At 29.3% G+C, this 17,971-nt stretch overlaps 2 long non-coding RNA genes across 2 annotated transcripts; both read left to right on the top strand.

The window, feature by feature from the left end:
* The first annotated feature begins 449 nt into the window (after positions 1–449).
* On the top strand, positions 450–2,171 carry LOC25481916 (uncharacterized). Its single transcript, XR_003008044.2, has 2 exons — positions 450–606; positions 1,848–2,171. It is a non-coding gene; the product is annotated as an uncharacterized lncRNA (long non-coding RNA).
* A 4,673-nt stretch (positions 2,172–6,844) lies between these two features.
* On the top strand, positions 6,845–8,278 carry LOC112417571 (uncharacterized). The gene is made up of 2 exons (XR_003008175.2): positions 6,845–6,977; positions 8,103–8,278. It is a non-coding gene; the product is annotated as an uncharacterized lncRNA (long non-coding RNA).
* Positions 8,279–17,971: the final 9,693 nt, after the last annotated feature.

Below are 17,971 nucleotides of genomic sequence, written 5' to 3'. Positions count from 1 at the left end.
TCCTTAAGTTTTTTTGTCGTTACTGTAAACCTCCATAGGTATATGTCATTTTTCTTGTAGTGGGGTTTTTATAAAGATTACTTGCAAAACAAGTCAAAAAGTGATATGGAAAATAACATGATTTTAGGACTCATCAATACTCATTTCCTATTATCAAATCATTTTGTATATAAAATTCATACAATATGTTTAACTTGTGCATAACTATGTTTACACGCTGATTGTATATTATTTTTTAATATTTCTTCTTTCTATCATTATTGAAGGTTGTAAAGTTAATTAAAAAAAGAATACATTCTAATGATTAACAAAAAAAATATATGTAACTCTTTAATAACTAATAGGACAAGCATAACACATTGATCTACTTAAGAGACACTTACTAATGATTTTAATTATAAGGAGGACTTTTTACAAATCCTTAAGAGCTAAATTTCTTTTTAGCACATTAAGTGCTTTACTATAAAGTGATCAAATTATGTTTTATTTCTTACATGCAAAGAAAAAAAATGGTTAAAACTCTAAAGTTTGTGAATGTTATTATTTTCTTTCTTTCACTTTTCCTTTCTGCACATAACTTTTTCCTTGTTGCACAGAACATAGACGGTAAGGTTAAAACTCTAGTCACTCTACAAGATTTTGTTTTCTTTTTTGTTCTCGTTGTGGTGCTACTAAGGGCTCTTTTTTTTTTTTTTTTTATTGGCCTAGTTGTTAGGTGTGATAGTCTTTGGTTGTATGTTGTCTTAAAATGAATATTTCTTGCACTCGATGTATCTATGTCATATTCCTTCCTTTGTGTCTGTAGATGTTGTAACTCAAAAGAACAGTTTGGCTTGCAGATTTTCGGTACCACCGTACTATTGTTTTTTTAAATAAGTTTTGCTTTATGTCACTCCTTGTTTTTTTCCTCTTATAATAATAATAATATAACCCCTCTGTTCAAAATTATAAGTCGATTTGGTCATTTTACACATATTAAGAAATGTTATTAAGTATGTGTTGGAAAAAGAAATTATGAATTATTTTATAAAATTATCCTTAATCAATTGTATGGGAATATCAAATTAAAAAATTGAGAGAAGAAAGAATAATAAACAGTTAAGGGTATAATAGGAAAAGTAACATTGATTTTTCTTTGATTAAACTATTTATATTTTGGGACAATTTTTTTTACTAAAACGACTTATAATTTGAAACAAAGAAAATATATTTCACAATTGTAAATGGTGGTTGGTTGGTTGGTTGGGGTGTTGACATAGTTGAGATGTGAGTTAGTCATAATGATGTCTTTGCACTTTCAATTTTCATTTTGAAAAAATGAATCATTTAAAAAAAATCTTTATTAATCAATACAACATTATTTTTTTATAACAAAATACTTATTTCATGGATGAATTAATTTAGTAATTCAAGAAAGCATTTAGAGAGGATGTAAAGTTACTTAAAAAGTAATGAATTCTAATTACTAACAATTTTTTTATGTTACCTCTTTAATAAGTGTGCTAAAGGGACAAACACAACATATTAATACACCGAAGAAACACTTAACAATGAGGGCTTTTACAACTCCTTGAGTTCTAAATTCTTTTTAACACATCAGGTGTTTTATACCCTATAATATGATCAAATCATACTCTATTTGTTATACGCAAAGAGGAGAAAATCGCTAAAACTCTAAAGTTTGTGTATGATATTATTTTATTCCTTCCTCTTTTCATTGTTGTGAAGAATGTTGTCGACAATCCATATTTTTATGCTTTTTCAAATTTCTTTCTTTTGTTTGTAGGTCGTACACAATCTATTATGTCATTTTAGTAACATTGTTTTATTATTATTTTTTATTACAGCGATTATTAAATGTGAAACTGTTGCTGATTGTCCACCAGATACTGAGCATAAGAAATATAGGTGTGTAAAAAACATATGTATATATCGTTGGTTTCTTTGAGTACTGGACTTAATAGGTTGCCCTTACGCCATGCAGGGAAGAAGAAAATAATAGTATATGCAAGATACCTTTTGTTAGAATATCTCATAATATGCATTTATTTATTGTACTGGCATTGAGTAATTGAATGTTTAAATTTTTTTTTTTTTTTTTTATTTCACCTATAAGAATATTTGTAATAGATAAGTTGAAAATAAAAATATTTTACTTTGAAAGCCTATAACTTCAATTTTATGTCAAAATATTAGAACACTTATGATTTTCAAACAATTGAATTTATATTTCTCTTGAACGGAGAGTGCATCCTTATAGTCGAAAATATTGTGAGGTATATGAGATGTTCTCTTCCAACTTGATTATATGCGAGATGATAAATTATTGATTTAATTAATTTATTTAGGTTTAAATGCATTTTTAACCTCTTATCTTTTAAAAAGTTGTGATTTTGTTCCCTAACAGAAAACATAACAATTTTACCCCTTAACTTTACAAAACGTTGCAAAACTGTATAGAAGACGCCATGTGTTCCTAAAATAGGGGGTCAAAATCGCAACATTTTGTAAATATAAAGGGGGTAAAAGATCATATTTCCCTAAAGATATAGGGCTAAAAGAACATATTTTCATATAGATAGAGGAACAAAAAAGCACATTTCCCTAAAGATAGAGGGAATTTTTTTTTTTGTTAGGGTCCAAAATTGCCACTATTTAAAAGCTAAAGGTCAAAAATGCATTTATGCCATTTATTTATTTAATTTGGACGTCCATATAACTACTTGGTTTAGAAAATAGTACTACGTCTGTCCCTAAATATAAAATTCTTTTGAAAAAACACGGGAATCAAGAAAGTTGGTTATTGCATCAATTTTATTGACAATTGTTGTTGTTTTACAAGTTTACCCTTGAAGAGAGAGAATTAGTTAATGTTGTCATAAAGTATTTATTACATATTAAAAACATGTATCATCGATAGATATTTGGCAAGTGAACCAAATTCAATCGAAGTAATGAATAATTCATTTCCACAATGACCATTGTTAACTTCTACTTGGCAATTTCATTAGTAATAACGATGTATTAAATTCAATGGGTTGACCTAGGCAGTTGAGTTGATTGTTGTATCATAAACTGAATTAAAAACGGTAAAATTTTGGTTTTAGAAAATTAGAGAGAAGTATGGTTAAGACCTTCGAATCCTCCGAAGTTCTCCTATGGTAATTTGCACTCCTAGTTCAATCAATGATTATCTAGCTTCACGAAAGATTAACAAAGTAACTCTACCAAATCTCTTGATTTATAGTTCTCCCCGCAAGTAACAATCCCTTAATCTCTTAAGTGAATTTGAAACGTTTGAGGTTTTAAAAGAATGTTATTCCCTATGTCATAACCTAATAATGATCTATCTCTAGCATGATTACTTAGGTTAAACTTATTACCTGGATCAAATTCGAAAGCCATGGTTAGTGGTCATTTAATCTCTAAGATCAATTTTCATATTCATAAAGTTAGGGTTAGTAGTCGATGATAAACATACAAAAAGCATTAAACATAAAGTAATATGAATTAAAACTAGACTTCCATTGATATTCAAAGGAGTTCAACAAATTATGGTTCCCATAAGATTACATGAGATTCATCTAAGTCTCAACCACAAAGAGATTAGTTACTCATAGCTAAAGTACAAGATAACTACCATAGAAACAAGGATTCATACGAGTATTAGATGACTGAATATGAGTTTTGATTGTCTCCCACCAGATATGCAAAGCCTCCGCTCCAAAATATGTCTTTTCTCTCTAAAATCATGAACCCTCAATCTGAAAACGGATTTCTCCTTTTATAAGCCTGTAAAAATCGGCCACCGAGCCTCTCCATTCGGTGGCCAAATTGATTAAAAACGTGTGGCCCATCAGGATTTTCGGTGGCCGAACCAAAACCTTTGGTGGCCGATTTTTGTTGAAACAACATGTAGAATTCAGCAGCAAATTCGATGGCCGAATGGTATGATTCGGTGGCTTAATTTTGAATCTTCAAAACTCCAATTTTTGCTATTTTGTGGCTTGCAGCTCCATGAATTACAATGAATATCACTTAAAAATTACATGGAAAAATGCCTACTAAAAGAGTAATGACAGAGCATCATCCCAACCCCAAACTTGCATCATTACTTGTCCTCAAGGAACCAACTTAAAATGAAAAATAACAGGAAAGTAACACTTACTCTACCAATGATCATGTCAAAAGTTCATCTCCCTAGTTAGCAAATTTGATAATTCAGCTTATTTAATCATGCTTATATATATTTTTCTTTTAGTACAAAGTGATTTTCTTTTTCTTTCTCTAGTACCCCAAACTTAGAGTGTTGCTAGTTCCAAAAGCAACCCCAAACTTGAACTTTTCAATCATAACACACATAAACATGCCTAATGATAATGTCTCATTAGTTAGTATTTTTACAGTCAATTACAAAGAAAAATCACAAATCCTAGAAATAGCACCTACATGGAAACACTCATATTTGTAAAAATTGAAAAATAAATTTAGGCATAACCTTGCAAGCTGAGGTTTCTGAAAGTTGTGGCTACCTAAGCATATTTTCTGCCGTACACTTCCCTCATAGAATCATGCAAGCACTACCTCCTTTGAACTTTTGACAAACCGTTGATGAAGTCTTTGCTACTGAACTGGTAAATTTCAAGAAAAGTAAATTCATTAAAATCAAACAAGTTCAGATGCATTACAAAATAAGGGACTTATATAATCTTATTCGAGACACTCTTCAAATCTGACTCAATACAAAAGGAAATAACATAAACAAATAACAAAGAAGGGAAAAGGATGAGTTGCCTCCCATCAAGCGCTTTCTTTTACGTCCTTGAGCTTGACGCACCAACACCTATTCAGGGTGGATATTTCCACTTTGATTCAACAGCATTCTCTTTTTTTTTTTTTTCTTGCTCATTTCCAACTTCATCCTTGCCATCATCTTTATTACCCACTTCATCAATCTTTCTTTTGGTATTCTCAAGACTCAATGGTTTGGGTATATTTATGGTTCTCAATTCAATGACTTTGCAATTCTTATTCTTTGGATATTTAACAATTTCCTTATTTTTACTCAAACGAGAATAAGGCAACATCACATGGTATGGAATCATTAGAGGCTTATCACCATCCTTGAGGATATTACTTTTAGACTTTCTCAAAATGGAGCTTGCATATTTGAGTTTCTCTATTTTCTCCCCTTCCTCCTCAACTTCACACTCAACTCTCTTTTTCTCACTCTTATCCACTCTCATTGGGGTAGCTACTCCACTCATATTACATGCATCATTCTTTTAATTGTTGGAAGTAATGCCACCAAAACCTCCCCTTGATTGTGCTGCCATTAGTTTTGACAACTGACCAATTTGAGTTTCAAGGTTCTTAATGGAAGCTTCATTGTTCTTTTGTACACTTTCTTCATTTAACTTCAGCTCTTGGAAGTTGGCTTGGGTTAATTTGATGAAACTAGTCAAAGCTTCTTCAAGTGCGGTTGGCTTTGATTGTGGTTGTTGTTGGGAAGGGCAGGTAATTTGGTTTAAGGTGGTGTTGTTTGAATATTTGAGGTTAGGATTTTGTGTCCACCCCATATTATATGTGTTTGAGTAAGAGTTCTCTTCTTGATAATTTATCATATAATTGGCTTCCTCACTCACTCCCTCGGGTACACACTCACCATTAGCATGTCCTTCACCACAAAATTCGCAAACTCTTTTAATAAAGTGAAATGATACAACTATTTTGGAATTACTTTTGGATAACTCTTTTTTTATTGTGTTCTTACTCTCTTTCTTCCTCTTTCTCTCTATATTGTGTCTAACTATGAATAATATATCATTTTATTTACCCAAAATAAACCCAAGAGCTTATACTCAAGTTTAAGAATCAATTTTAGACTCATGCCCTGAAACAACGCTTCAGACACATATTGGCGCCGGAACACAAGCTTTTAGCATTGAAACTAGCGCTAGCTCTCTGACCACGGCCACCTAACGCCCTATCCCTGACGATGAGCGCCCATACTCTGCTTTGTACCAATTCCTACACGAAAAATCAGCAATTTGGGTTATAAATCTATCAATTCACACAATTCCTAAACTTTTAATTATGTTATTCCTATCATTGGTTTCTCAAACCCTCGTTCTCACCATCACATGCATTCATTATTCCCGTTCACAACAAAACTTAGCCTAACTTAAAAATAAAGCCTATTAAAGAACTCACCTCGTCAATTGAAAGAGGAGTTTGAGAAGAAAGGGTAGATGATGATGAAAACTAGATTAACCTCTTAACATTGTAACCCTAGCTCCAATTTCATCTCTTTATTATTCTTCCTTCAATATCATTAACCGTATATAAAAACACTTTCTATAGCTACGGTCAATGATATTTCCGCATGTATATATTTTCTATCCTTACGTTTGTGTCGTTACTGTAAACCTCCATAGGTATATGTCATTTTTCTTGTAGTGCGGTTTTTATAAAGATTACTTGCAAAATAAGTTAAAACGTAATATGGAAAATAACATGATTTTATGACTCATCAACACTCATTTCCTATGATCAAATCATTTTTTATATAAAATTCATACAATATGTTTAAATTGTGCATGACTATGTTTACACGCTGATTGTATATTTTTTTTTTTAATATTTCTCCTTTCTATCATTGAAGGTTGTAAAGTTAATTAATAAAAAAGAATGCATTCTATTGATTAACAAAAAAAATGTGAACTCGTTGATCTACTTAAGAGACACTTACTAATAATTCTAATTTTAAGGAGGACTTTTTACAAATCCTTAAGGGCTAAATTCTTTTTAGCACATCAAGTGCTTTAGTATAAAGTGATCAAATTATGCTTTATTTCTTACATGCAAAGAAGAAGAAAAAATGGTTAAAACTCTAAAGTTTATGAACGTTATTATTTTCTTTCTTTCTCTTTTCCTTTTTGCACATAACATTTTCCTTGTTGCACAGAACTTTGACGGTAAGGTTAAAACTCTAGTCACTCTGCAAGATTTTGTTTTCTTTTTTGTTCTTGCTGTGGTGCCAAGGACTTTTTTTTTTTTTATTGGCCTTGTTGTTAGGGGTGATAATCTTTGGTTGTATGTTGTCTTAAAATGAGTACTTCTTGCACTCGATGTATCTATGTTGCATTCCTTCCGTACTATTGTTTTTTATGTCACTCCTTGTTTTTTTCCTCTTATAATAATAATATACCCCCTCCGTCCAAAATTATAAGTCGACTTGATCATTTCACGCATATTAAGATATGTTATTAATTATGTGTTGAAAAAAGAAATTATGAATTATTTTATAAAATTATCCTTAATCAATGGTATGAGAATATCAAATTAAAGAACTGAGAGAAGAAAGAATAATAAAATATTAAGGGTATAATAGAAGAAGTAACATTCATTGGTATTACTAAAACAGCTTATAATTTGAGACCGAAATAATATTATTTTCGCAATTGTAAATGGTCTTTGGTTGGTTGGTTGGTTGGAGTGTTGGCATAGTTGAGATGTCAGTTAGTCATAATGATGTCTTCGGACTTTCAATTTTCGTTTTAAAAAAATGAATCATTTAAAAAAAATCTTTATTAATCAATACAGCATTATTTTTTATTTTTTTATAACAACATAATTATTTCATGGATGAATTAATTTAGGAATTCAAGAAAGCATTTAGAGAGGATGTAAAGTTAATTAAAAAGTAATGATTTCTAATCATTAACTTTTTTTATGTTACCTGTTTAGTAAGTGTGCTAAAGGGACAAATACAATATATTGATATGCTGAAGAAACACTTAACAATGAGGGCTTTTACAACTCCTTGAGTTCTAAATTCTTTTTAATACAACAGGTGTTTTATACCCTATAAAATGATCAAATCATATCCTATTTGTTATACGCAAAGAGGAGAAAATTGCTAAAACTCTAAAGTTTGTGTATGATATTATTTTATTCCTTCCTCTTTTCCTTGTTGTGGAGAATGTTGTCGATAATCCATATTTTTATGATTTTTCAAATTTCTTTCTTATGTTTGTAGGTCGTACACAATCTATTATGTCATTTTAATAACATTGTTTTATTCTTATTTTTCATTACAGCGTTTACTAAATGTGTAACTGTTGGTGATTGTCCACCAGATACTAAGTATATGAAATATAGGTGCGAACAAAACATATGTATATGTCGTTGGATTGTATGAGTACTGGACCTAATAGGTTGCCCTTACGCCATGAAGGGAAGAAGAAAATAATATATAATACCTTTTGTTAGAATATCTCATAATATGCATTTATTTATTGTACTGGCATTGAATAGTTGAATGTTTAAATTTTCTTTTTTTTTTTTTTTTTATTTCATGGACCTTACAATTATGGTTAAGTCTTATGGATTTATACTCTAAGATTTTGATGATGTAATGAAACAAGGCATTAAAGAGTATTATAATTAGATTGATTTTCTCTTTTAATTTTGGATGTATTGTCATGACCTTTTGTTTAGACATGTCATTTTTTTGTAAAGCAGTTTATTAACTAGAATTTACTTTTTAAATTGAATAAGTGAGGTGTCTAGATTCGAACTCTATCCCTGTATATAGTAATGCATTGTTCCTGCCGTCAAGTGAGCTATGCTCACGGGAGATAGACATATCCTATTTTATTTCCAATAATGTAACCTATAAGAATACTTGTATTAATAGATAAGTTGAAAACAAAAATATTTTACTTCAAAGCATATAACTTCAATTTTATGTCAAAATATTAGAACACTTATAATTTTCAAACAACTGACTTTATATTTCTCTTGAACAGAAAGTGCATCCTTATAGTCAAAAATATTGTGATGTATATGAGATGTTCTCTTCCAACTTGATTATATGTGAGATGATAAATTATTGATTTAATTAATTTATTTTGGTATAAATGCATTTTTAACCTCTTAACTTTACAAAACGTTGCAAAATTGTTTAGAAGACGTCATGAAATAAAAATGTTTCTCAAAATAGGGGGTCAAAATCGCAACATTTTGTAAAGATAAAGGGGGCAACATAGCATATTTCCCTAAAGATATAGGGCTAAAGGAACATATTTTCGTATAGATAGAGGATCAAAAGAGCACATTTTCTTAAAGATAGAGGAAAAAAAATTGTTAGGAAGCCAAAATTGCAACTATTTAAAAGTTAAAGGTCAAAAATGCATTTAGGTCATTTACTTATTTAATTTGAACATCCATATAACTAATTGGTTTAGAAAATAGTGCTACGTTCGTCCCTAAATATAAAACTCTTTTGAAAAAACACGGGAATCAAGAAAGTTGGTTATTGCATCAATTTTATTGACAATTGTTGTTGTTTTACAAGTTTACCCTTTAAGAAAGAGAATTAGTTAATATTGTTATAGAGTATTTATTACATATTAAACATGTATCATAAATAAGAGTATATTGATAAAGAAATTATGATTGCGCTTTGAAATTTGGAAGGGGTGATAGTCTTTGGTTGTATGTTGTTAGCGGCTCTTATTTATTCTTTTCTATTCTCGTGGATGTGTTAGTGGTTCTTGTTTTTTATGTGTTTTTCTTTTATCTGCCTTGTTGTTATGCGTGATAGTATTTGGTTGTATGTTGTTCTGACTTGAGTACTTCTCGTACTCTGATCACATAAAATGCACCCATATGATATTCAATGATTATGTTGAAGATGTTGTCATTTGAAACAATAAAAAAAATCTACTTATTCTTCAAAAAGTGGTTACAATTGGCTCCTTCATATTGCTGACTCGGTCGGTCAAAACTTGTCTATGCACTCTTGGTCTTGAATTCGGAAACTTCAACTATCCGAAAAGTATAAATTCTTTTTTTGGTTGGCTTGTCATGATGCGGTGCCAACTTTATCTCTGTTGAATCATAGGAATTTAGCTCCTTATGGTATATTCCCTCGTTGTGGTCTTCATTGCGAGACCTTTCTCCATTGTGTTTGTGATTGCAATTTTTAGTTGAATCATAGGCTTCACCAATTCCAAATTTTTCTCTTCTATTGATACTTACGAATCGCTTAGAGAGGGGGGTCTAAGGGTTATCAAGCTATCACTTTTTCTGTTGGAATATGGTGGTCTTGGCGGCATCTAAATTTTATGTGTTTGGGTGGTGAAACTTGGTCATTACAACGTTTGACTTATAACACTCAGAATTCGATTGAGAGCATTGCACTCAATTTTTTTTCCCTTATGTTTCTGCTGCTACGACTAACAGGTACATCAGATGGAATAATAATACTCCCTCCGTCCCTAAATAAGTGACCTATTTGTAAAAAATATTTGTCCCACAATACTTGACCTTCTCAGATTTCTAAGCAAAATTTGACAGATTTACCCCTTATAAATATTTTTTGTGGTCCCCATGTTAAAGTTTGTAGTGGAACAAAAAAAAAATCATTACTTAAAAGTGAAAAAGTTTCAAAATAATGACAAGGGCAACTCAGTAAAAGTATCACTCTCTTTCTTTCATCTTTACACTTTTCTTAATCTGTGTGAAATGATCAAATATGTCACTTATTCAGGGACGGAGGGAGTAATATTTTGGGTGTTGTTCTTAATGTGGATGGTAGTTGCGTTGGCACTCCTATTAGAACTGGGTCTGGTGGAGTCTTGCGTAATGACTCATGTATATTCATTGTGGGTATCTCTGATTTCATTCTAGGATCATTTGACATCTTGTTGGCCGAGCTTTCTGCTATCTATCATGGTCTGATCATGGAGAAGGATTTGAGTTATACAGAGCTTGTTTGCTACTCTGATTCTCTTGTTTGCATTAATCTTATAAATGACCCTATTGAGAGGTACCTCATCTATGTTGTTCTCATCCAAAACATAAAGTAATTGTTTCACCATAACAACGTAACGATTTCTCACACTCTTAGAGAGAGAAATCAGTGTGCAGACTTCATGGTAAAGTTTGAAGCTTTTTTTTGATATTGATCTTCTTTTTCATGAGTCACCCGCTATTGAACTTTTCAATCTCCTCATAAGTGATGCCACTAGCATTTTGTTCCTTAGGGAAGTTAGCTTATTTTTTTTCCATCTTTTTTTTTCCTTTGTCATTGTAACCAAAAAAAAAAAAGAGTGCATCCTTACAATAAAAAATATTGTGATCTATATGCGATGTTTTCTTCCTACATTATTATTCGTGAGATGATAAATTTTTTATCCAAATAATAGTTGGTTTAGGGAATAATAAGTTTTAACGAGGCCAACCCATGAGAATGTCTTTCCTTTTAGATGTATTGATTGATGACACTTAGGGGTGTATTCAATTGAGATTTTAAAGGATTTTAAAAGACTTTTTTGTTTTAAAAAAGTCTTTAGGTATTCAATCAAGACTTTTAAGGAATCTAAAACATTCTTGTGGTATTCAATTAGGATTTTCAAGATTTTTTAATGAGTCCAATAAAATCCAGTGGTATTCAATTCAGATTTTGCACAACTTAAAAATTGTCTATTGGTATTCAAAATTCTAAGGATTTTAATGGATTGTTATGAGTAATGGATTTTGTGAGACTTTTTAGTGTAAAATGCATCTACTAACAATCTCACACCTAGCCTTGTGACTTTTTTGTCTCCCACACATAGTCTTGAGATTTTTTTTAGTTGCTTCTCGTTATTTTCTTTTTTATGGTAGTTGCTTCTCGAGTCTCGACGTTGCTGTTCACGTTCCAGTCCCAAAAAAAAAATCTTCCTGCACACGTTACATAGTTATCACATTTCACTTTAAAGTTTTACAGATTTTACTGTTCTTTAGCAGTTTTGTGCAAGTCATTTTTTTTACTAATATCATTTTTATGAAGTTATAAAGTTTTGTGCAAGCAGTAAAATATGAACAATATCATTAAAATATAAAATATAAAAATGCCTTGCACAAGTCATTTTTTTACTAATATCATTTCTTCAGCAGTTTTGTTCAAGCAGTAAAAATGCCTTACAAATTGTTATGAAGTTTTGTGCAAGTCATTTTTTTTTCTACTAATATCATTATTTATTATTTTTTTAGCGGATTGTTTTGTTGTTGTTATATGCCTTACGATTACAATTAAATGATCATTATCTTTTTAGGCATTTTTATTATTATTTTTTTCGTCAAGTAGTTTGGTGACTAGATTCACACACATTATGTGTGGAGAATCCGAGGTTCAAACTCCAACCCCTGCAAAAATTATCCATGGTAGCTGTAACACCCCGTTTTCCCAACATAAAAATTTCATTTAATAATCAAAGTTATTCACGTAAACGGAATGCTACACTTCTTTTCATAAAATCATAAACTGAATAAATAACTATTTATCCTTTAAAATTCAATAACAAAATCTTTAATACTTCGCAGCGGAATTTATTCAATAACTAAAATCAGTCTTTGGCACTAAGGCCTCTTTACAATTATGTCATAAAAATCCATTCTAAAAAGATAGTCATAATTCTTCAAAAACAATACGTGAGGAATAGAAAGCAATAACAAAGTTCCCATCCCGTTACGTATCAGAGCACCTAGAGACACTTGAGCCACCACTCCTACTAATCATTAATACCTGCAAGTTACTCATACGAAGAGCAACATTTTCAAGCAGAAGGGGTGAGATTTCACAAAACAATAATATCAAGCATATAATTCAATAATTATATTTAACAACATAAATAACTTCATCTATTAGTAATAATAATTCTTAATAGTTCAACCAACTTCTAATTATCATTTAACACATATTATCCAAATCGTAACAAACATAGATCATCACATCATAGTCATAGTTCATATATAGCATGACAACATCTTAATCCTAATTCATATACAACATAACAACATCATTAATTCATAATAATAATTATTCATCAAACATCTCATTATCAATTCATTAATAAAAGACAACTTATCAATTTAACATAAACATCATCAAGTACACTTAACAACTCATAGATATCATCATCACTAATAACTTTAAAACAACACAATATAATCATCTCTTATTAATAGTAATAATTATCTACATCATAACATAAACATCTTATACTAATATAACCACAACGTAACATCATATTCACTTAATAATTATATATACATCATCTCGTCATAATATAATAATATAACAACAACATAGCATGATATTCATTTAATAATAATAATAATTATATATACATCATCTCGTCATAATATAATAATATAACAACAACATAGCATGATATTCACTTAATAATAATAATAATTATATATACATCATCTCTTCATAATATAATAATATAACAACAACATATTCATCTTCTTATAATAACAACATATTCATCATCTTATAAAAATATAATCAACACATACTAACACCAAAATCAACATCATAAATCTTCAACATAAACATCTTAAACATAATCATCTTAAACAATATCATCTTAAACACCATAGCATCTTTGATAAACAATTACCAAGTAATCACAACATTCGATCATCATCAATAACATAACATAATATTCACTTAATAATATTAATCATATATAGAACAACATATTCATCACTTAATAATAACACTTATATACATCACAACATATAGCATCATAATAACATCATATAATCAACATCGTAAACAACATCATTACATTATAATCAGTATCATATACAACATCATAACAACATAACAATATAACAATATCATAATCAATATCTTAAACAACATAGCAACGTAACAATATCATAATCAATATCTTAAACAACGTAGCAACATAACAGTATCATAATCAACATGTTAAACAACATAGCAATATTTTAGTCAACATCATATAATTCACATTGTATAATCTTCGTAGGTACTTCTTTAACAACACATGGGTAGAAGACAACTCGACAACTCATAGATGATAATTCATCGACAACTTAACAACTCATGGATGATAATTCATCAACAACGACTTTGACTCGACAAATGCGACAATGCAACTTAAACACTTATATGCATGTGGTACCAATCGTCATCATAAGTATTAATATACTTTAATCGTGCGGAGGACAAAGCTCCTAATCGTGCGGAGGACAAAGCTCCTAATCGTGGTGAGGACAAAGCTCAATGAATGCTAATGCATGGACTCTATCGACAAGACACCTTAATCAACTTATCACTTATACATCCAATAATTTGGAGTTCATCATCAACTTATTCATACTAATAATCGTGCGGAGGACAAAGCTCCTAATATAATTCAATAATATTTCGAGTAATGCATTTAATCATTAAATCACATTATAAACAACTTAGCAGTTCATAAAAGCAACAGAAACAGCACAAGCAATTCACAACATAACAATATTAATATAAAGTATCAACAACTTAAACATCATACATCTTCCACATAAGTCATATAAATATTTCACATAACCAACAACAACAACATAGGCGACACGTAAACATCTCAAGATATAACAATATCAAATGATAATCAACAACAACTCATGCAACTTAGTTTAACAACAATTGCAGCATAATCAATTCATATCAAGCTTAATAACAATTTATTTCAACATCTTGATCATTCAATAATATTTCAAGTAATGCATTTAATCATTAATTCACAGTATATAATATTCTCTCATTAATCATATCATCAAAGTAAATCATATCCATCACAACAACAAAATAGCATCAATCAATAATGATAATTACAACAATTACAAATGCACGTCATCAACATCTCAATCATCATATATAACAATTACAAATGCACGTCATCAACATCTCAATCATCAAACATAATTCATGCAATATATATCTAATTATATAACATTATAAATATCATCAAATCATCTTAATCATTATCTAAGGTCTAAGGACAGTTTCTACATCTTTTTAACAAGTTTCCACCGTTTATTCATTAATTCTACAATTTTAACCTACTTTTCAATTCCTCAAAAACTCATCCTACATCATGTTAAACCTAACCATTGATTCACATACTTAATAGAATTGCAAAGTTAGTCTCACCCTTACCTTTGGATTGATCGACGAAGGACTCTACTGCTTTCTCTTATCTAAAAGGATATTAAACCGAAGAGGGATTATAGTCTTAAGAACACTTTTAATTCCGAAGGGACAGAAAGGAGTAGAAAAAGAAGAAAGACTCGTCAACACAAGTCAAAAGAGGGAGAAGAGAAGAAAAGCACAGGAAGTATCAACTGTGAATTTCGGTGTGTAGAATGCACTGTGTGAGTTCTCTATTTATAGAGATAATTTACAACTAATAAGTGAGAAACAAATAATGCACCTATTAGATCTAGTAATTAAATATATCAATTGAGTACCAAAATATATCATATTAAGTACAAAAATATATTATTCAGTACAAAAATATATTATATTGCCTACCAAAATCTCAATATTCTATTCTAATATATATATAAAATATTTATACAACAAATAACAATTATATCTCTATAACAAATATATTTCTATAACATATATATATTTCTACACCAAATAAGAAATATATTTCTACACCAGATAACATATATTTCTACACAAAATAACATATATCTCTACACAAATTAACATATATTTTTACAACAAATCATGTGTATTTCTACACCAAATAACATTTATTTCTATAACAAATCATGTGTATTTCTACAACAAATAACATTTATTTCTATAACAAATCACATTTATTTCTGCAACAAATCATATGTATTTCTATAACAAATAACATTTATATTTTTAAATCAAATAACATTTATATTTCTAAACCAAATAACATATATATATTTCTAAATCAAATAACATATATATTTCTAAATCAAATAACATTTATATTTTTAAATCAAATAACATTTATATTTCTAAACCAAATAACATATATGTTATACTAATAAATACCAACATATATCATAACAAAATATCACTCATCAAAATAAATCATATAAATTATACAAATCATATAAGTGTATTCTAAACTCATTAAAAATATTCAAATAATTAGAGAGGGCGTTACAGTAGCTACTAACTGAGCTACACTTACGAGACAAGACATTATTATTATTATTAGTCAATTTGATATTATAGATTTATAATATTTTTTAATCTACGGTCATTTTGAATTTTTCTTAAAAATTGATACAATAATTTCAAATCTTAAAATCTCGTAAAGTCCGTTGAAATCTTAAAAATTTGTATTATAAATCCATTAAAATTATGTGTTCAAAATCCTGATTGTAAAAAGTCATTTGAAAAAAGTCTTTTAAAATCCAACAAAGTCAATATAATCTCACAAAATCTTTTAAAATCTTCAAGATTTTGTTTGCCAAAATAATCTTTTAAAATCTCAATCCAATACAGTGTTGGAAAAAAATAATAATAATAGTGCAGTACAGTGTTGGAAAAAATAAAAACATCCATAAGCATCTAGGAAAAACACAATTAACTTCTTGATATAATCCATTGAAATCTTGATAGTCTTTTAAAATCTTATAAAATCTTAAGATATAAATCCCTTGAAATCCTTGAGAATCTTTTAAAATCCTAAAAGTCATTAAAATCTTGCATAATCTTTTAAAATCCACTAGACTTTTTCATACAAAAATAGTCTTTTAAAATCCTAATCCAATACACCCCCCTTATTTCTTGCCTCTATGACAATTAAAAGAAGAAAATGAATGTTCCATCGCTAATTGTAAGATCATTTAAAAAAAATCCTTAAATATAAAATCCATTTATTACTATTTTTAACATATACCCTTTTTAGTGACTAGAAATTCCACTCGCATATATAATACAATGTCTCTGTCAATTGTCAATTGAGCTCGGCTCACGGGACGATAGTTACATATGTTTGAAATATGAAATGTTATTATTAAATATATCTACACTTCAAAGAAAATTTGGTAATAGTCATATATATATATATATATATATATATATATATATCACTGCTGCTGCTCGGTCAAACATGTGTGTGTCTCGTGGATCTTGTATTCCCCCTTTTTGTCCCTTTCAAGGTAGTAACCTCTAACAACTAAATCACAATTGATTTGGCTGAAACGTAGATGCAGCTATAGAAGGAAGGAACGCAGTTTGATTATTAATTTTTTTAGCTAAAGGAATCAAGTATTTCATTATTTTTGGCTGAGAATATTAGGGATTTTAGTAATAATAATCAAAATGATTTAATGATGTGGAAATTAAATCAGTCTTGACTAACAGTTTTTTAACGGAAGAAATGATATTTGTACAATCACTTTTTGATAATTTTTGTGACAACCCTCTCTCTCATACTCACATATGTTATTATTTTCTCTCTTCTTCATTCTCTCTATTATTTTTATCCAATAAGAAGGGAGAAAAAAATGGTTGTAACAAAAATTTTACAAAAATTAGTTGTACAAATATCTATCACTCCTCTTAAAAAAATTCAAATAGTTCAAGGTCCTATAAATTAATTAAAAGCTCAAACTAATCTTCCTTATCATCTGTAAGTTCCCATGTTTTCCAAACTGTGTTCCTTTGAATATTAAGCATATTCTTCAATTGATCAAGACTCATTCCAATGAGTATCAATTTAAGAACAAAACTTCCTCTTAAGAAAAAATAAATAATAAAAACATAAAATCAATTCCATATATTAATAATATATTTAACTCGACATGTTATACATTGGAATCGAGATTTTAATGCCTCATTGCTCACGCATGTGACGAACTATTGACCATGAGTAGATTTTAATACGTTCAAATATGTTATGAGAGAAAGATGAAACAGAATGTAGACAAGGCGGGAAAGTAACTGAATCCCAATCTCCCCTAAAACTGTCATCACATCCTCTTGCTCCTAATTTAAAAAAGTGAGCAGTTCAACAATATATATTTGCCACAAATCATTTGGTATCATCTTTATTTCTCCAATTTGGTCAATTTTAGATTTCAAAATAGGCGTATATTTTCCACGTTAAACCCTGTT

This window comes from Medicago truncatula, chromosome 1 (genome assembly GCF_003473485.1).
Source record: "Medicago truncatula cultivar Jemalong A17 chromosome 1, MtrunA17r5.0-ANR, whole genome shotgun sequence".
Lineage (NCBI taxonomy): Eukaryota > Viridiplantae > Streptophyta > Magnoliopsida > Fabales > Fabaceae > Medicago > Medicago truncatula.
The sequence above is the reverse complement of the archived record's forward strand: the minus strand, read 5'-3'. Positions and strand labels throughout refer to the sequence as shown.